Here is a 20,411-nt window from a genome sequence, read left to right on the forward strand (position 1 = left end):
CTAATGTTTCTTCCATTGACTTGAAATGGATTTCTCGACCAGGCAATTCTCAGTACTAAGTCTTTATCCTGTGTTAACAAGAATTTTACAATAATAGATCTCACTGAAGTTGGATTTTTTGACAGAGATGAATTTGATAATGACCTGTGAGCCCTTTTGATCCCAAATGATAAGGCTTCTGGAAGGTTTAGTGTCTTAGGCAACCATTCATTTAGGAAAAGAATCATATTATTTCCTTCCATTTTTTCTGGGACTCTGTAAATTCTGATATTATTTCTTCTTGATCTTGATTCCAAGTCTTCCATTTTTTCTAGTAATAGGTTGTTTTGTTTTAGTAGGAAATCTGTCTGGTTGTCATTTTCCATTTGTCTTCCATCTATTTCATTTACAGATTCCTCTATAGCTGTTATTTGTTCAGAATGTTTTGTGATTATTTCTTTCAAGTCATCTATTTGTTTCTTACTTTCTCTTTTCATGTTCTCCATAATTTTTTCTAAGTTATCCATTTTTACCGAGAGGTGTTGTATACTGGTGATTATTCTTTGAAGTTCCTTTTTCATGGTACTGTCCTGAAGAGAGGATTTTGAATGACTCATGGCTGTATCAATCTGTATCCAGCTGCAGAACTTCTGACAGGAAAGTTATGAATAAATATGACTAAAAAACTGAATTTTCTTTTGAGTAGATAATCCACAATAGTAAAAGGAATAACTGTGAGAAAAATCTTCGATGATTTTTAAGTCAAAATAAAAAAATCCTGTCAAAAACAATCTTCACAGGCAGAGCATCAAGAAAGTGCTGTTAGCTCCTTGACATCTTGGCCATGCCCCCACTAATGCTTTTTTGACACTTGAGACTATTATAGAATGCAGGCCATCAGCACTGCAGATATCTTCCTTCTATGCTGATGGACTAGTGCTGTCAAGAGAAGTACTACTCTTACAACTCAAATACATAATCATTAGATTATCGTATAACTTTTTTAAAGCTCTGCTATTATAAAATAATGCGAATTGCTATGTAACATTCAACTTCAATGACTCCCTATAGTAAAACCGTGACACTTTTCAGATGCACAGAAAGTGTGAAAGATTCAAATAGCAACCCTGCACTAGATTTAAGAGATAATATTATTTCATAACCGGAGGAAAGCTTTTTCACTGTTAATGGATACCCAATTGTCTGATGCACATTTAGTTTAACACAGGATTGCTCTTTACTACATTACTGGATTTAATGAAAATGCGGATGGTAATAGCAACACACTAGAAAAATAAAAATAAAAAATACCTCTCAACTGTCCAGATTTTTGCCTCATATTTTTGATCTGTTCATCATAAAACTTGTGATTTTCTGGCAAATCATTTATGATTGAAAACGAAAACCACTGACAAACTAAAAAACACCAAAGGCAAGGGTATACTCCAAAAACCTTATGACAAATAAAGTTAGCGCTTTCGAACACTTCTGATAAGTAAACTTCTTCAGACAAAAAAATGGTTACAAATAGTTCAGACAAAAAACTGGTTACAAATAGTTCAGACAAATCCTATCCTTGAGAATAAATATTGTTGTCCTCCTTTTAATGCAGGCATGTAGAAATGTGGGAGATGTAATATTTGTAAATTTATAGCTGTTATTAGTTCATTTTCTTTCACCAACAGCAACTACAAAATAAAGGGGAAATGTAATTGTGATAGTTCTGGGGTGGTCTATGTTGCTAAATGCCAGATGTGCCCTTGTTTTTATGTCGGTAAAACCAAGAGACATTTTAGACAACGGGTTTATGAACATCAGTATAGTATTTTAAAACAAAACCTGAATACTGCTTTAGCAAAACACGTTTTGGAAAACGATGGCCATCATTTTTTTCTTTGTAATTGACCACGTCAAGAAGGGATCCCGAGGAGGGCCGTGGCATTTATTGTTAGAAGGGAGAGAACTTTATTGGCAACTTAGACTCAATGCCTTTGTTTACCCAGGACTAAATGATTTTGCTGCATTAAATGTATATTGAAAAAGAAATCTTTAGAGAGGTAATATTTACTTTATATCAAATTGTGTATCACTTATATGTATTTGTGATTTTTTTTTATCAATTTTGATATATATTATTCTTATTTATTATATTTATATGTATGTTTATGCTAGTTTTTAATGTTTTACTAGCATGGTATCTTTAAATTTTAATGGGAATGTTGATGTCATAGAGGGAGTTTCTTATATATATGTAACTATTTGTAACCAGTTTTTTGTCTGAAGAAGTTCACTTATCAGAAGTGTTCGAAAGCACTAACTTTATTTGTCATAAAAAGGTTTTTGGAGTAAATCATTTATGATTGAAGTCACTAAATAATGACAAACAGTTGAGTTTCAGACTTCAAATCCTTCAGAAAATTCATGCTAATGCAAAACCTTTTATTCTCTCTGCTTTCTTAACTTGTAAGATCAATATTTAAAATCTGTCCCTGATTTTGGTCCTTTGTCCAGATTTCTTGCACCAAGAGGTTAAGAGGTATAAGTGCAACACAGTTGAAAACTTTATTGAGTGGCGCTAGGAGTAAGCACTATCATCTGAACCATAAAGACTTAATTGCATTCATTATCAGATAAAAGCGCTTATATGTTGCTGGGTTTGTAAAGTGTAGAAGGTTCAACACAGAGTAAAGCCTCCTCCCCATCTCTTTGTCTGAAAAACACAGTGAGCAAAGTCAAGCATGTGGACTGCAACATGTTTAATAATCTGAAAATTATATTAAAGTTGGTCTTGTGATGCACTGTGGACCTCATTAATTCAGCTACATTTGTCTTCTCCACATAAGCCTTAGAGTAACCTTATATAGCATGCGGGTGGAAGTCATTGTCAGCCTGCTTACTACACAGTAGCAGTTTACACACCGACAGTTAGAATGGTTAGCAGCCACATGCCATTTGTAGACGATTCAAAGACATGCTGTAGTAATGCAGTGATCTGCCTATGGATTATGACAGTGTATGGAAATGACTACGTAAAGAGATGTAAATGAAGTTGCATAACTAAATGAGCCAATAATGAGATGTAAGTATAGACAGACAAAACAGTGCCATGATTTACAGTCAAATCTTCTGGTGCTTGTGTGTTCCAGTGTTTGATTCTACATGGACATCTGGCACTTAATTTGAAAAGTGCAGATGCCAGGATTCTTCAAACTGTAGTAGTCTTTGCTCAGCTGCACTTATTTTTACTTACTGCCACTGATCAAACCACATCAGCTGCTAAGACATAGGCAGCAGATTAAGGAGTCTACTAGATATATATCATCCACATGCTGAATTTACAGGAATGCTTGGCCTTCCTGTCCAAATGGAGACCAAGATTTAGGTAGCACTCACAGTTTTAGATTCTGGAACTTTTAGGCAACCAACTAGACAACACATTAGGTATATCTCAGGGATCTGTGTCAGAAATACTGAACAAGTTCCTTGAGGTTATGCTTCTGCATCACTAATATGCTAATGTTTCTCAGTGTTTTGCATCAGAATGTGGAAATGCATATTTGGTTCCCAAATACAACAGAGATTGAGAGCCACCTCTGTGCATTATTTCAGGAACATTTCATACCTCACTGAGGTACTGTTTTTCCTAGACTGCACTAGTGGCAGTAAAAGCCCCACCTGCCCCTGACTCACACAGGTAAGTGAACAAGAAATGCTACCATTTTCTGAACTGTCAGGTAGTGTGAAGTGCAGATGAGATTATTACCAATGTGTGTGTTTAGCATGTGTCAGTTCTCATAATAGCCATATTTGGCACAAGTTAGTTGTATCACAGCTTCCAGCAAGGTGACTTCCCACATAGCCACCTGGTTGGTAACATGCTTGTTGTGCAAGTCAAATGTCTGTTTATGCACAAAGTGCGTGTTGCAGTTGATAATGAAAACTTCCCTGGAGCGCTGGGTTATGATTCCTGTGTGCAGTCTCAAACATGTTGCTGAACTGGAGTATAGCACCTTATGTGCTGAGACACGGAATATGATGTAATGGATCTTTGGTGTGCTGAAGGAATGCTTACAATCCCTGAACATATGTGGTGGAACAGTGCAGTACTCCCATAACACATCCAGATACCTAGGCTACATAACATGAAACTGCAGAAACAAACTGGGCAACCTCATGGCATGCATCATCGCAAAAGAAGCTGCAGCAGCAACATGTGGAGAGGATGAAGTGGAACAAGTTGATGCATGTGCAAGGAGAGTCCCTGCAGTCAGCAATGGCAAACATACATGGCTTTGGTGAAACAGCAATGTCTGAGCAATAGCTTTGGACCCTGATAATCACACAGTGACAGTGCAGTGTCACACAGTGCATATGTGGTGCATGTACTTCCAGGCTATGCTGGACAGTGCATAGTGTGGTCACAGTGTGAATCAGGGTCTATATTAGATCAGCGAATGCTGATTGATTGACCTTATGTAAGTGAAAGCTTACAATCTCGAACTGTCAGGGAAAAAAATCGCTGATCTAAAACACATACACACAACCAAGCACACCAAACAAACAGAAATCCACACGCATACACCTAAAATCTGACACCTAACTCTACACTAAACTATGCACACACCACTAACTATCCACTTACCGTAACCCAAACCCTAACCCTAAGGTCTGTCACTATCGCACACTCGCCTCACCCGCTCCCTAACCCTAAGTCACCTAAACCCACCCTAACCCTCACGTCCACACAATCGCACACATACCTAACCTGAGCCCTAACCCTAACTCACCTAACCCATCCTAACACCGCATCCACACAATTGCACACTTACCTGAATCTGACCCGTAACTTTCCACCACAGCACTGAAAATACCGAAGCAACAGAAACAGACAACCAAATTCTTTCCCTAGGAAAAAATTTGGGTTTCTGTTGCTTCGATATTTTGAACATTCGCTAAAATAAGGTTGATCAATCAGTGTTCGCTTGTTTAAGCGTTCGCTGATCTAATATAGACCCCTGCATCAGACATCACCACATTTGCTACATGTGATGAAAGGGTGCATTGGGTTACAGTCATCATTATGTGCAGGGGTGACAGGGGACAGAATAACACAAGGCTGTCAATACAAATTGGTTAGTAGAAATATATCACTGGAGCCAAAGTTGGGGGCCTTCTTATCTGGAACTATCGGGGTGATGTGTCATAGATCACATCCTTCTGTGACAGGGATGGGGTGCTACTGCATGATCTTGTTCTGTTGTCACTTTGCTGTCAAAGGCTGACAGAACTCATGGGATGCTGCTGTGTGACCTTGACCACTGTGTTTTTTGGTTTTTTGCTTTGACCACAAAAGAGTTTGCCAGTGAGTGGTCCTACTCCTTGTTGTTGTTATTATTATTGTTATGGCTCATGGAAAGCAGTTGTTGGGTGTCTGATAGCTCATGACATTGCTGCTGAGCATGTACCCTACAAAGGTCCATGTACAATGCCAAACTAGATATATACCCTACCCCCTTCCATGGCCAACATTGCCATCTTGCCAGCAGTGATGGCACATTAATTCCTGTGCATGACAGTGCTCGCTGGAGCAATGTGCATTACTACAACCAGCATGAAACCAATAATTTTACTATTTCCAAATACCTTGTTTGCACAGAGCTCATGAGAGTGCTGACCAGGATCCTTCTGAATGCTGTGCACCATACTTGCTAGCTCCATGGAGAAGTGTGTTGCAGCAGAATGTGCAGGATGATGTTCCTGCACATCTATTTATGCATTGCTAGTGCTGTCCACATGTCTGAGACCAAATGCTAACCCATCGTAATTATGCCCATATCAGAAGCAGTGCACACATCTGCTGTAGGAGATGCCGGTGGAGAAGTAGTGGGGCTGTCTTCCACAGGAAGTGCTTTCCTTCCCTTCTGGAGAAGATGTTCTCATCCTGTACAACCACAAGCTCCTCAGTAGGTTTGGCTATACATTCATCCTGTATTGAGGGCGCCTCACTCAGAAGTATGAGAGACAGAGTCTCTGTGTCCTCTGACTGTAACTCCTGTTCAATTGTCTCAGCATCATTGACAGCGGAACCAGAGGTATTGCCATCAACACTATCTCCTGTCTCCTTCACCAACCATACTTACACTTCAGGGAATGTATTTTCATCAAGTGGCTTTTCTGCAATTTTTTTATATTGTAGTTTTTCAATAGCACATTAACTTGTATGGAGCAAAGCTAATAGTGTTCTGTAATGTGGGTTTTTTTTTTCACTTTTCCCTTCTGTAGGGCAGCAGTGGAGATGGTGTATATGAGTTAGGGTCATAGGGTAAAACACCCTACCATGAGGGGGGTGGAAGAGGGCATTGTTGTGTTGTTATTTGTCCTTGAGTTAGACTTCTTGATCTGTAGAAATCAGCAAAGTGTGACTTGTTCTGGAGTGAATGGACAATATAGGAAAATCTGTATCAGCACGGATTACTGTGAATGCATAATATCCAAAACACCATTGTGAAACCATTGACATATCTTATAAAGATGAACATGTGGCTTGCAGGGCAGTGGTGTTCGTTCACCAACATACATAGTAATCAACCCTATCTCCCCTGCCAGTGTGATCTTGCTGATGGCGTGATGTACTTCTAATGACAAATGTGCATTGTGACAGTGTGGTTACCCTACACTTTGTATGTGTAAGATCAGTGTACAGAAGTCTCTGATGTTTAGTACTAACCTGGTCTGCCATGTATAGAGACATAGGTGTGCTGGTCTATCCTGGCACCAGTGCCCAGACCACCTCTGGCAATAGTTAATGGTACATCCGTCCAAGCCAGGAACACAAGAATCTCTTCAACATCCATCAGCCTTAGAGACCCTGGTGGGTATCCACCTGTAGTTTATCTTCCATCTGTGATCTTTCCTGCCTTCAGATTTGCTCAGCTAATCATATCCATCATTGGCCTACAACAGTCTGCCCTCTGGTATATCCACAGCATTGTTGTCATGAAATAGAGACCTCAGGTCCTGTTCATAAAATTGTTGATTAGTACTGCCTGTCCCCAAACAGGTACAGTCCATTGGTCTTGTGAGCCTGTGACAGAATTTCATTTTCAGTAGTTCTGAAATTTTCAAGCCACTACCTGTCTTGTCTTTTGGGTATGCTGAATCCTGAAGGGAATATAACAGTACATTTGTATGCTGATTGCAAATGATATGTGCACGGATACCGCAAGCATGCCATCTTCACATGGGTTTACATGTACAGTGTACAGGCCCTAGCAGCTCTGTTAGGTTACTATGTACTTCTGTGACAGAGTCTAGCTTTAAAATGGTCTGCTGACATGCGTCATGCTAACACTCTAGTGTACTTTTCAGGGGCATTCTGACAAAGGGGCCGTCTAACCATAAACAATGATGCAAATGCCCAGATGTTTTAAAGATTGTACAATTAACTCATCTCAGTCTTCTCAGTGTGAGGCTGTTGCTTTAGGGTCACATAATGCATGCTCCCATTGCAGTTGCCTTGCACAGTCCTTTAGTAGCACAGCAACCCACAAAACTAAGGACGTCATCTTTGCCACTGATACTCCCAGTGACTTTTCTCTTTGCCTGCAGTTATGTGTTGCCCCCCACCAACAGAGTAGACTGTCATGGGTTCATCTGTTTACATGCATCTGTGGAAATTATGGTGGCTATGACCCGCTCACACTCCCATTTGTTTGGGAGAAGTGGGGATGTATGATACACAGGGTGACCCATTAGGCATGACTGATGCATAATTTTGTTCTATGTGTAACTGCACTGCCTAAGTGTACATGTCAGGGCCCATTGAGGTGGACTAGAAACTATAGCTTTACCTGCCCACTTATGTACTGTGTGCAGTACTATGTGGAGTGACGTGGTGAGGCTGCTACTAATGGTATTCTGGCATTGCTTTCACTGCTGAAGGGATGACAAGCTGATTACTGCAGGTCCTGCTGCAGCATTACTGTAAGCTCCACTGAATGCTTCTTGGCCTGCCTGCTAATGACGTATCATATTATACAACATGTAGCATTCCACAAATATTCAGTATGCTGTAACAGGCATACTACAGTGTTCACACAGATGTGTCTAGTCAGCAGAACTTCAACTTTTGCAGACCAAACACATGCTTAACTCTAGTTTAAACATAGGTAATATTATTCTGCTGTTCAGCCTTGTCCTGTAGGTTCCTTATGGTCATCTTCAGATAGGGTTCAAGAGGGTAATCTGCATCACCTCATTAGAAACAGGGAGTAGAGACTAAGGGTGAGTTACTGTTCTTTACCTGTTTCATACATGACTGGGTATGTGTAAGTGCCCCAGTGTGCCTAAATGTAGCCACTAGGTGGTCCTATACAACATCTCCGTGCAGGAAGTGGTGGCTCAGGTGACTTGTATGTCATATGAAGGAATTATGGGCACTGCCAGTGTCTCTGTAGATATATTGGTTATTAGCCAATGTGCATCACTCACTACCTGGCAGTTGATGTAATAGTAACCCTTCCTACTGATGTAACCCTGCCCATGGACTTTATTGCCTTGTTTTACTAAAATATGTGATCTGAAATGGGAACGGGAAATGTATTGGATAGTGTTTGATGTACAGAGTTTATGTACAAATGAATTACATGAATATGGAATTCAGACATTACAATATTTTTTAGGAGATACTCCACTATCCAATTATGTTATTAAATTGGTTCAGATTTGTTTATAGAATAATTTTTCTGGTTTTTAATAATGAAATATTTCATCAAAGACAGGGTACGGCCATGGGGGCACCATTTGCTCCCATGTATGTTAATCTAATGATGGCTTTTTTTGAACTGGAATATTTGTTTCAAAATGTGTTTTTTGCAAATTATGTTTGTAAATATTTTAGATACATTGATGATTTAATTTTTGTTTGTAGAGGGGATTTTGATGAGGTTAATTTATTTGTAGATTCATTACATCAGAATAGATTTGGGCTTACATTTGATGGCCTACAGGTGGGTGATCAAGTGACTTTTTTGGATTTGTGGGGCAGGGAACATGACTTTATTTGAAGGAGGGTTCGTAGGAAATTTGTGGGGGGTTCATAGGTTTTACATGGTACTAGCTGTCACCCACCCCCATTTGATTACTTCTTTGCCATATAGTAAATTTTTATGGCTAAACAGACTTTGCAGTATAGATTTTAATTTTGAGAAAGAAGTGCAACAGTTAACTGAGATGTTTATAGAGAGGGGGGTATGAAAGTGAAGATGTGGAACATACTTTAAATAGGGTTATACAGAAGCATTATAATGGTATTGATTTAAAGAAAAAGTATAATGCTAATAAAGAATGGGCTGGAGTTAATAATACTGCTGAATTTCCTTTTTCTGAGATATTAACGGTGCATAATAATCAAGGTTTAGGTGAAGGTAAGAAAGATGTGTATTTTGTGACTATTTTTAACATACTTAGTGAAAAAGTTATCCAATTGCTATATTATTTTTGGCCAATGTTATTTAAGGATCCTAAGTTAGTTAACATCTTGCAAGATAAACCCATGATTTCATTCAAGAAATGCCACAGTATAGCAGACATGGTGGTACAAAGTAGGTTTCAAATGCCTGAAGTTCAAATCAGTCATGGAGTTTTATTTAGTATAAGTACTTTTTTACATGTGGTAATTGTTCCATTTGTCCTTATATGGTGAATAGCTTTCCCCATATTAATCGTGTGACATTTAAGCCTACTCAATGTTTTGCATGTAATACAGTGGGGAAAGTTTATATTTTGAAATGTCCATGTAATAAATTTTATGTGGGTGAAAGGTTGAGAATGTTTAAGCTTCAATTTCAGGAACATATTAGGGACATAAAAATGGGAATTGTGAGAATCCATTAGCAATTCATTTCAGAAAGTACCATGCAGATAGTTTTAAACTTCTTAAAGGTTGTATTTTGGAACAAGTTAAGGTTCAAATAGGTGAGTTAACACTTTTAAAGGAGAAATTGTTGTATAAGGACACACTTTTTATTTTAAAATATGGTACTTTAACCCCTAGAAGGTTGAATACTGAATTTAATTGGAAATTAATGTATGTGTTAATGGTTTACTTGATTTGTATGTTTATATAGTGTGTATCTTGATGTTTTGTACTCCATGAAGCCTTTGTTGCTGCGGCGCTAGAGTGAATAAATTCTCTTTTTGGGAAGGCTGTTGGCTGTTTCTTTTGTGGTTCTACTTATGACTTACTGTTCTCTACCTGTTTCAGTGTGCCTAAATGTAGCCATTAGGTGGTCCTGTGCAACATCTCCTTGCAGGCAGTAGTGGCCTAGGTGACGTGTATGTCATAAGAAGGAGTTATGGGCACTGCCGGTGTCTCTGTAGATGCATTGGTTATTAGCTAATGTGCATCACTCACTACCTGGCAGCTGATGTAATAGTAACCCTTCCTACTGATGTAACCCTGCCCATGGACTTTATTGCAATGTGGGTACAGTCTGTGACTCAGAACATTTCAGGGAGATGGACAGTATTGTGGAAACCATATAAGGTGGTGGCTGTGTTTCTGCTACACTGGGAAAACAGATGTGCCTCTCCACATATGGAAGAAATATATTGAGGTTTATTCTGGGTATTGTACAGGCTGTTGCTTGTAAAATACCCATGTATCCTCAGTTTGTCTCTGAAAAGACTGTATAACTAGTATGATAAGTGCTACACATAACTTGGTATTTGTAGGTATTGAAAGTCTGCACACCTCCAGTTCCAGTTTGTGGGACATATATGTCTACCAAAATGTTGTTTGGTATCTGTATGTATATATAGCCACACTGCAAAGTTTGTTCTTGTTTTTTTATATATAGCCAGTCCATATTCACTGATATACATGCAGAAATGGAGATGTTTAACAATTGTGTGTGACCTTCATGAGACAATAGAAATCTGACACAATGATATTGTCAGCCTTCTATATTCCTTGGCCTTGTGGCTAAAATGGCTAAATCGCTGAGAATGTTAGCAAGTGCCGTCATCAGTCCTATCAGTTATGTCCATTAGCTACTGTGTGGTGAGTTTCTCTGACTGTATCATTAGCTGCTGTGCATGAAGACACAGCTTACTCTGTAGAGACCACTGCTTATGGGAAGTATATGCTGCATTACAAAAATAAGTTGCTCCTGCCAGCATTTTATTTGGAGTGTCTGCTCTGTGCCTTTATACTCACATGCTAGTGCCTGTGCCACTTCATGCCTGCTAAATATTGACTGCAACTTGCCAAAGCCATAGTTAGGGTTGGGCAAAGGGAGTACCTGCCCTAGGTGTAGACTTTTAGGTGGTTTGAATGGTGTTTTAAAATACTGCTCTGTGTGTGTGTGTGTGTGTGTGTGTGTGTGTGTGTGTGTGTGTGTGTGTGTGTGTGTGTGTGTGTGTGTGTGTGTGTCTGTGGGCCTGTTTGTGTGTGTGTTAACAACTGTAGAAAGGAACTACTGTAACTTGTTACTACAATTTCTGTAGGCAGATAGGAAAGAACTGTTAGGCATCAACATAGTAGCTCATTGCCTCTGCCCTCACTGGGCGTGCGTGCTAATTTGGTAATTAACCAAAGTGCCATTTGCCCCTACTTCTTCTCTGCAACATATTTTCTGCTGTTCTCTTTTATGTCTCATTAAACTATGTTTCTTTATTTGCATGTTATGTCTTAATTTGCATAACTCTTCCTTTCACCTTTTGGACCATTGCCTTGTAACACAATGTGGTTCTGTGAATCACCACCTAGAGGAGTGCTTTCATTTTTGGAAAAGCCCACACTGCATACATTTGCTAATGCCTAATAATACCCCTAATGTCTCACGATTGCGTAATTATTTGTTTTTTGCAATGCAGTCTTCCTGTGCAGCCAGAGTATGATGTTCATGTCAAGGTCTCCATGTCATTAAATCTTGTGCAGATGACTTGTGTCTGGCCTCTTGTCATTCAACTGAGCAACACAAGGCTTTGCAACTGCTGGTGATGATTCACAAACCCAAATATGGAGAGGCTTCTCTGTCAGCCATTCTAGACCTTGTGAAGTCACTGCCATTTTTTTTTTTTTTTTTAGGATAGTTATTTCGCTACGACTGCTTCTGCTTTTATTGGAGAGTTCCAGCATGGTGTATGAAGGAGATGAAAACTGTGTTCTAAATCTTTAGAGAAGGTGGCAGTTGAGCTCCTATGATGTACCATTTAAAAAGAATGATCCCTGATGTGACTAGGCTGGACTGTTTACATTGTCGTTATAATGACCTGCAGCATCATCACTCTGATTTGCTCTGAGTCTGGGAAATGGAAATTTGGCAATGGTATGCAGACATGTACTTTAAGTACTGTATATTCTGAGTAAATTTTCAGCAGACTGTGTACTAGCTAGTCATATAGTTGTACTCTCTTCAGAGATAGCCAGGTAAGAATAATATGTATGAATAAGTTACTATTACATGTCAGCAGACATTGTACAAACTCTTCTTCCAGGATATTTGTTTTAAATGCTTTTGCACTGTGTAAACCAGTAAAACCATGTATGAGAGGCACAGACTGGCCTGTCTAATAACAGACTGAGGGGCATAGCTGTCAGTTAGTGATTTTTAAACATTGTTCTGGCCACTTGATCCTTCACCTTATTGACAGCATGGCAGGTCTGCATTGGTGGTTTATGTGCTGTATTTCTTTCACAGATTTTAATATGTTAAACTTATGGCAGCCTTCCCATTATGTCTCTACTGTACAGGTCCAAAAAAAGGATAAAAATAAAGAACAGGCACCAGTACTACCTGCCTGTGTTGAAAGTGCAGTTGAGTGTAGTTATGGAGATGGGACGATCTTACTGGCAAAGGCTTCTCAGGCAAGCAGCCATGCCTCACTACATGTGGTGGTCCAGTCATAGCTGTAGCAGGGGGTGAAAGCTGTGGTTGGGAGGAAGCTCGGCAGCTGCCTTGACAATATTAAATCCCTCACTAGAAAGTGAGGAGGCACATGCCACCAGCCATACAGATCCCTGTACTACTGATGACGCTGTATAGTGGATGCCAACTGATATGCTGCTGGCATTGCACCCTGTCCCAGCCTGATATAATGTCCCTTCCTAATGTGTTCTGCTCTACAACCTATGTGTGGTCCAACTTTCCCCATCACCATTTATCTCTCTGTGTATGTCTATCTTCATCCTTTGCCACCTCATCCTTGTATGCACAATCACTTACAAGTCTTTTCTGTTTTTGTATGTATTTTTACCCCCCCCAATCTTATCTATGCTCTCTTTGCAAAACCTATTTTTATGTCATCCCATACCATTCATCACTTCTCTCTTTATATGAAAAAGAGGGACTCCAGGCCAACACAACATTTTATACTGCCTCCCCCATCACACCTTGCCCTGTTTTGTTGTCATTGTGTTTTCCCTGTGCTTGCTGGCATCCACTTTTCCTACTGTCCAGTACACCCTTTTCCACCTCATTTTTTGCCTGATAAGGGTGGCCACATTTTTGTCCCATATTCATCAGTATAGCACTTTGAGCCAATCTGTTCTAGCCTGTACTACTAGGCACATCAGCACTCCAATTTGTAGTGGTTGTCGCTGCCATTGTATACTATATACCATGAGATATGCACTACCAGGTGTGTCAGGGTCCTGTTTATAATTGTAGTCATGGCTCTGGCCTACTTAGTTAGTGTTGCAGTACTAAGTCTTGGGACTTCCTGAAGTGTTGAAACCCTTGGCCAGCCTGAATACCATAGTGTTTTACTATCCCCCAGCTGGCAGATATCCTTCACTGTCTGATATTAGGACATTGGTGGTATAAAGATATGTTGGCCAGTACTATCTTCAGTTCTTCCTTGCTATGTAGTCTGATGTACATGACTTCGTCTGTATCATCAGTCTATAAGTCAGCTTGAAGTACCAGAGTATTCAGATAAGAACCCAGTTGGGAATCTTCTTTATCTTAATAGTTTTTTTTGTTATTCGATGTTAATATTTAATAATTTAATAATTAATGTGGGAAACAAATCCCCCACAAAGGCTTCCACTCTTTATTGTCTGTTCTGTTTAGGGCCCTAGCTCCTAATGCCTCATTGGACATTTTGTGCTAGGTTCAACAACAAAACCATTAAAAATAGGGCCAAATTCCTCCAGCAGCATTTAGAAGCAGGTAGGGCTAGGCCTTTGCATACTATGGCATGTGTCCCAAAGTAGTGGAAAGACAAATGTCCAAAAGGGAAGGATGTGTGGGAGGGCAAAGATATCCTTCTATTCAGTGTTGCAGCATTCTTTACATATGAGTTGTATTCCACCCAAACGACCTAACGTCCAGCCTATATACAAGAGCTTAGAGCCACTGCCTGTACATGGGACGTCACACGTAGGCCCAGACAATGTCACCCATAAAAGGGACGTCCGCACATACCATCTTCGGAATGTTTTTGCCACCATTCGGAAAGGTTGACCCGTATGTTTGGTCTGCCATTGGATCCCGTTGGTTCATCTTACTGCTTCAGATAAGTACCCCAAAGGTGATTTAAAATACTGTTACTGCCTTTTGTTTTGTTAATGTCATCCAGGAAGGGCAAGTTTAGATGTGGAAGACAAATTCCACATAAAGATAGTCATGAGCTATGCTTGTTTTTGCTTAAGGCCTACTCACAACCACCAGTCCTGTTCTGTTTGTCAGGCCTTCATCCCCAAAACTTTATGCAGTCGTCTGTTGGCTTTGAATTTATACTTAGAAAATCAAAGACTTAAATGAGTGGCTAGGGATGCTATGGAGGGTTCCGCGAGTACTTCTGAGCTGTCTGTGAAGAGGAAGATTAGCAAGGCTAGGCCTGAATCCTCTTTAGCTGTGCCTTTTTCCTCCAATATACCCCTTGAGGTTGATGAAAACTCAGCGGTACGATCAGAGGTAGGGTCCGCTCCCTCAGCAGGTACAACGATGGAAGCCATCAGGAGTGCAGATCCTAGCACATCTGAGATGATGCAGATGTCCGGTTCGGACGACATGGGGGAACTGCGGCTAGTGATTGCAGAGGACTCAGAAACTGCTCCAGTTTCCTTATCCAAAGAATTACCGGAGGTTAGGCCTATGTCTGCTTTCTCTCCTCAACAGGAAAAGCCTGTGAAGAAGAAGCAAAAACACTAGGCATGTTCCTGCTCCTTCTACCCCAGTATCAGATTGGGAAGTTTTTTCACAGGGCCTTATGAAGGCCTGATGAGCCTGCAGCTTCACCTTCACCCATAGTGGGCCCAGCCTTTGCCTCTTCTCCAGTGCAGCTGTCCGGGGTCCAAGGCCTTGCTTCAGGGCAACCTGCAGAACTTCAAATTCATGACACAGATTCTGAGGAGCCTTCATCTGATGAAGACTTTTTAGCATAGTCCACTCAAATTCACCCTCACTTGGAATATGCTTCCTCAGAGGAGGAGTCTAATGGGGGGGGTTCCCATGAAAGAGCTTTCCTTTGGGGAAATTGTTAAAAAAATGAGGTAGTTTTTTCAGTGGGATTCATCTCAAAGCTCTGAAGAACAGAAGAGATATTATGAGCTTCTACAGGTGGAGGCCCTGCACCTTCAGCAGTTCCTTCAGTTCTGCCAGCCTTTTTAGATGTTTTCAGGGCTGCATCTAAAATCCCTGACTTCCAAGCCCCTGCCACAAAGAGACCTGATAGTTTGTATAAGGTTCCTGAGGATTGCAAATTTCTTTTTAAATGCCCCTCAGCTAACACTGCTGTGGTTTTCATTACCTCAAATAAGTTCTCACATTTATCACCTTTTACCAAGTTACTTCCTTCTGATAAGGAAAGTAACATTTTGGAAAGGTTGGGCAAGAAGTTATATACCTCTTCCTAGGGGCAATATGGCCAATTAATTATCAGACACACATGTTCGGGTATGCTCTGTCCTCATTGCCAGATTCAGAGGCTAAATCTTAGGCCCTTGCTCCCCTATCATCCTCCTCTCAGGTAGCCAGACACTCTATCAAGTGTAGTTACGATGTAGTGGAGACCTCGGCCAGAGCAGCAGCTTCTGCTTTTGTTCTAAGAAGACATTCCTGGATACATCTCCAGGCACTTCCTGATGACATCAAGGCAAAACTGCTTGATGCCTGTCTTGATAATTCCTCCCTGTTTGGAAAAGCAGCTGCAAAGTTGTTTAAATCACTGCAGGAAAAAGGTAAGGAACGACAGGATTTGAAACACCTTCTGGTTTTATAAGTCCCAAAATTTTATAGAAATTTTCCTGCCAAGACTTCCTTTGTTAGGAAACCTGCTTGTTCCTCTACTTATGTTCCTTCTGGAACTATATCCCGCAAGCCTTCATGGAGGCACCCACAGGCCAAGACTGTCGCTCCTACATCTGCTGCTGTGACCCCTACTCAGCAGCCCTTTCAGCCAAGACAAAGTCCTCTGTGATACATTGCACCCTCTTCCAAGTGATAGTCCTCTGTCCTTTCACCTCCCCCACTCCCTACTAGCTTGGATGGAGATCACCCAGGACTCCTGGGTGATTTCAGTCATCCAAAACTGCTATTTTATGACTTGGAAGACCCTCCTATACTTCCAGAGAATTTCTCAACCTGTCTCCAGTCAACTGCATTTGTTTCCCTTGATTCTGGATCAACTTTTCAAACAAGGCACCATTTAGTCCATCCTTCAAGACCATCAGGGAAGGTTTTTTTACTCTAGGATGTTTCTAGTTCCAAGGAAAGATGGCCCTTGGAGGCCTGTCTTAGATCTTTCCCTATTAAACACCTTCCTGGTGGTGCTTTCCTTCAGAGTGCTATCCCTACCTACTCTTCTTCCCCTGATTCCCCCTCAAGCTTTCTTAGCTTCTCTGGATCTCAAGGATGCATACCTACATATTCCCGTACACCCCCTTTTCAGGAAACTTTTTGCATTTTTCTGTGGGTTCTTTGCACTTTCAATTTACTGCCTTGTCTTTTGGCCTTTCTACTGCTCTAAGGGTATTCACAAAGTGCCTAGCCCCAGCCATTGCATACTTAAGGCTGAAAGGAATTCAAGTCTACTCATATTTAGATGATCTGCTGTTTCTGGCCAGCAGCCCAGACACGACACCTTAAACCAACATTTGAACTCAGCCATTTCCTTTCTGCAGGCACTGGGTTTCACAATAAATCTCAAAAATTCTTTTCTCACACTGAGTCAGGATCTTATATTCCTGGGGTGCAAGTTTCTCACAGATTTGATGATGGTTTTTCTTCCTGTGGAGAAAGCAACCTTTCTCAGGGCATCCATGGAGGCTTTTCTACCTTTTCCTATCATCATGACCAGGGAATTTTTGAGACTTCTGGGGTTTATGGCTTCCACTATTTCCTTGCTGTCCTTTACAAAGCTACACATGAGAAAGTTCCAGTGGTTTCTCAAGACAGTTTGGTCCCAACATGTTCCTTTAGATGTAATGATTCCCCTGCTTCTCTGCTTGAAAGCAGAGTTTAGTTGGTGGATGCAGCAACTCAATCAGAATCATGGCCTTCCTCTACAAGTTCTTCAGCCAGCGCAGCAACTCTTCACAGATGCCTCAGACTTGGGGTGGGGAGTAACCTTTGCATCCAAGAAAGTTCAGGACCTTTGGGCCCATTCTCAAAGGAAGGAACATATCAACATCAGGGAGATGAGAGCTTTACTTCTAGCCTTACAGACCTTTCACACTCTGTTGCTGCCAGGACAACTACAGATCCTCACAGACAATACCACAGTCCTTTGGTACATAAACAAGCAGTGGACACAAAATCTTATCTCCTCTATCGTTTGGCCATCAAGGCTTGGGAATTGGCTGCCTTATACAAGGTAACTCTGCATGCTATGTACCTTCCTTCAGCTCAGAACTCAGTGGCAGGCACACTAAGCAGGTCCATGACACAGTCTCTCAAGTGGATGCTCCACAGGGATGTGTTCCTGGGCCTATTTCACTGGTGAGGTACTCCAGTACTGGACCTTTTTGCCTCCCCTATGAACAGACAACTTCCTCACTTCTGTGCCAGGGTCCCTCATCCCCAAGTGTGGAAAGTGGACGCCCTTTCATTCTCATAGAAGGGGAGGTTTTTCTATGCATTTCACCCTTCCCCTTATTTCAGAAAGCCCTGTTAAAAATTCTGCAGGGCAAACCAAAAATCTTGCTAGTGACTCCCTTTTGGCCAAGACAGCACTGGTTCCCCTCTTCTTCTGCATTTAGCAAAGGGTCATCACTACAAGTTACCTTTCCAGCTGGACCTACTCGCTCAGGACAAGGGATCATTGATTCATCCACATTTGCTAACACTTCAGCTGACCCTGTGGGTGATCAACTTTTGATCCCTTTCAGGCACCTATTCTCTAAGGATGTGTTAAGGGTTTTGCAAGAGGCCATAAACCCACCACTAGAAAATCTTATGTTTCCAAGTGGAGAAGATTTTCGATTTGGTGCCAAAAGAGGAAAGTGGATCCCTTTTGGGGAGGACATTCCACTAGTGCTTTCCTACCTGTGTGAGTTACTCAAAAGTGGCCTTTCTTACTTTTCAGTTAAAGTCCATTGTTCTACCTTGTCTGTCATGTGCAGTGTACAATTTTACTGATATTACACAGCAGCAGTACTGCTTGGTTTAATACAAGTAAGCATAACAGCTTCCTTGGTAGAGAAGTATGTCACCTTATGTGTTTGCAATTAATCCTGCCACTTGCGCAGTTACTGCAAGCCTGTTCTGCAAATCTTTGTAAATTTCAGCCATGTAGGGAAGATTGTGTATATAGATAGATATATATATATATATATATATATATATATATATATATATATATATATATATATATATATGTATATATATATATATATATATATATATATATATATATATATATATATATATATATATGTATGTATATATATATATATATATATATATATATATATATATATATATATATATATATATATATATATATATATAGATATATATATATATATATATATATATATATATATATATTTTTTTTTAACAAAGAAAGGAATGGGCTATAAAAAGTATGTAAATTCTGTAGTTGTCATTAATTTTGTAACATGAAAAATATTATAGGGAAAAAATATACATGAACACTGTAATGCTTCTTTCTTTCTTATTGTTAAGGACCCAACTCTTTGTCACTGCCCCATCAGCACTCAGATTATTTTGTCTGAACTTGTACGCAGAGGATCATCCATAACTGCACCTGCCACAGAGACAAAAAGTTTGCTGTGTAGCTAAACAAAAGTGTCAGAATATAGCAATAACCCACGCCTGGGTGTGGGTAATGCTAAATTTACCCACGGTTGGCGTGGTTTGGTCCCGAGGGCGAAGCCCAAGAGACCAAACAAAGCCAACCGTGGGTAAATTTAGCATTACCACACCAGAAGTGGTTATTGCTATTATATGACATTATTTAAGAAAAGAAACTTTTACTTTTCTTAAATAATGGCATAGTATAATGCCTGTTTGCTGCCCTTCCGCAGATGTCTGGCATCCGTGGCAGTTCTGATGTACTGCGCCTGCGCAGTACATCAGAGCTGTGGCAAAACGGAGAAAGCAAGATCTCCGTTGCTTTTTTGAGTTTCGCTATGTTAAATGAGTTTAACATAGCGAGACAGTTTTAAAATAAGCAACGGAGATGTCCGTTGCTTATTTTAAAACTGTCTCGCTATGTTAAACTCATTTAACATAGCGAAACACTAAAAAAAAGCAACGGAGATCTTGCTTTCTCCTTTTAAAACACTGTCTCGCTATGTTAAATGGGTTTAACATAGCGAGACAGATTTAAAATAAGCAATGGAGATCTCCGTTGCTTATTTTAAAGCTGTCTCGCTATGTTAAACCTATTTAACATAGCGAGACAGTGTTTTAAAAAAACGAGTTATACTAATGGAAAAAAGTCCGGGCGACCGGACCTTTTTCCATTAGTATAACTCGATTTACAATGGGCACGCTGGCCAATCGGCGTGCACGTTTTGGGGGGGGTCATAGTATAATACACATTTTTAGTTTGCAGAACTTATGAGGCAGTCTGTACATAGACTAGATATTATGTATCTTTTGCCTGTCACCACTGCACTGTTAATGGGTAATGTGGTTTGACAACAGTAAAAGCCATTGGAGTCATGCCAGCTGCATTGGTATTATTTTGTGCTTTATGCTGCTTTAATGAGCAATGGTGTTACTTAGTTTGTATAAAACCAAAGAAATATTCTTGGTGAAATAAGGTGATAAGGGTTCAATGGTGATCTGGTTTAAAATCTGTTATGTTTGTGAGGATTGTAATTGCACTGAGACAGATTTATCATTGTCATGAGTGCATAATGCATTTTCCAGTATTCTGACAGTGGGCTGAGAGGCAGAGGTTTTAACATTGTTTAGCTAAAACTGGCATTTTGTAGAATAAAACAGTGATTG

At 40.2% G+C, this 20,411-nt stretch overlaps 1 protein-coding gene across 9 annotated transcripts in view; it reads left to right on the plus strand.

Annotated features, from left to right (window-relative positions):
• MAP7D2 (MAP7 domain containing 2) overlaps positions 1-20,411 on the plus strand; it is a 1,271,501-nt gene that overhangs the window by 795,936 nt on the left and 455,154 nt on the right. The gene's annotated exons all lie outside the window — the stretch shown is intronic.

The sequence above is a fragment of the Protopterus annectens genome, chromosome 5.part0, assembly GCF_019279795.1.
Source record: "Protopterus annectens isolate FY-2018-M chromosome 5.part0, PAN1.0, whole genome shotgun sequence".
In the NCBI taxonomy this organism is placed as follows: Eukaryota; Metazoa; Chordata; order Ceratodontiformes; family Protopteridae; genus Protopterus; species Protopterus annectens.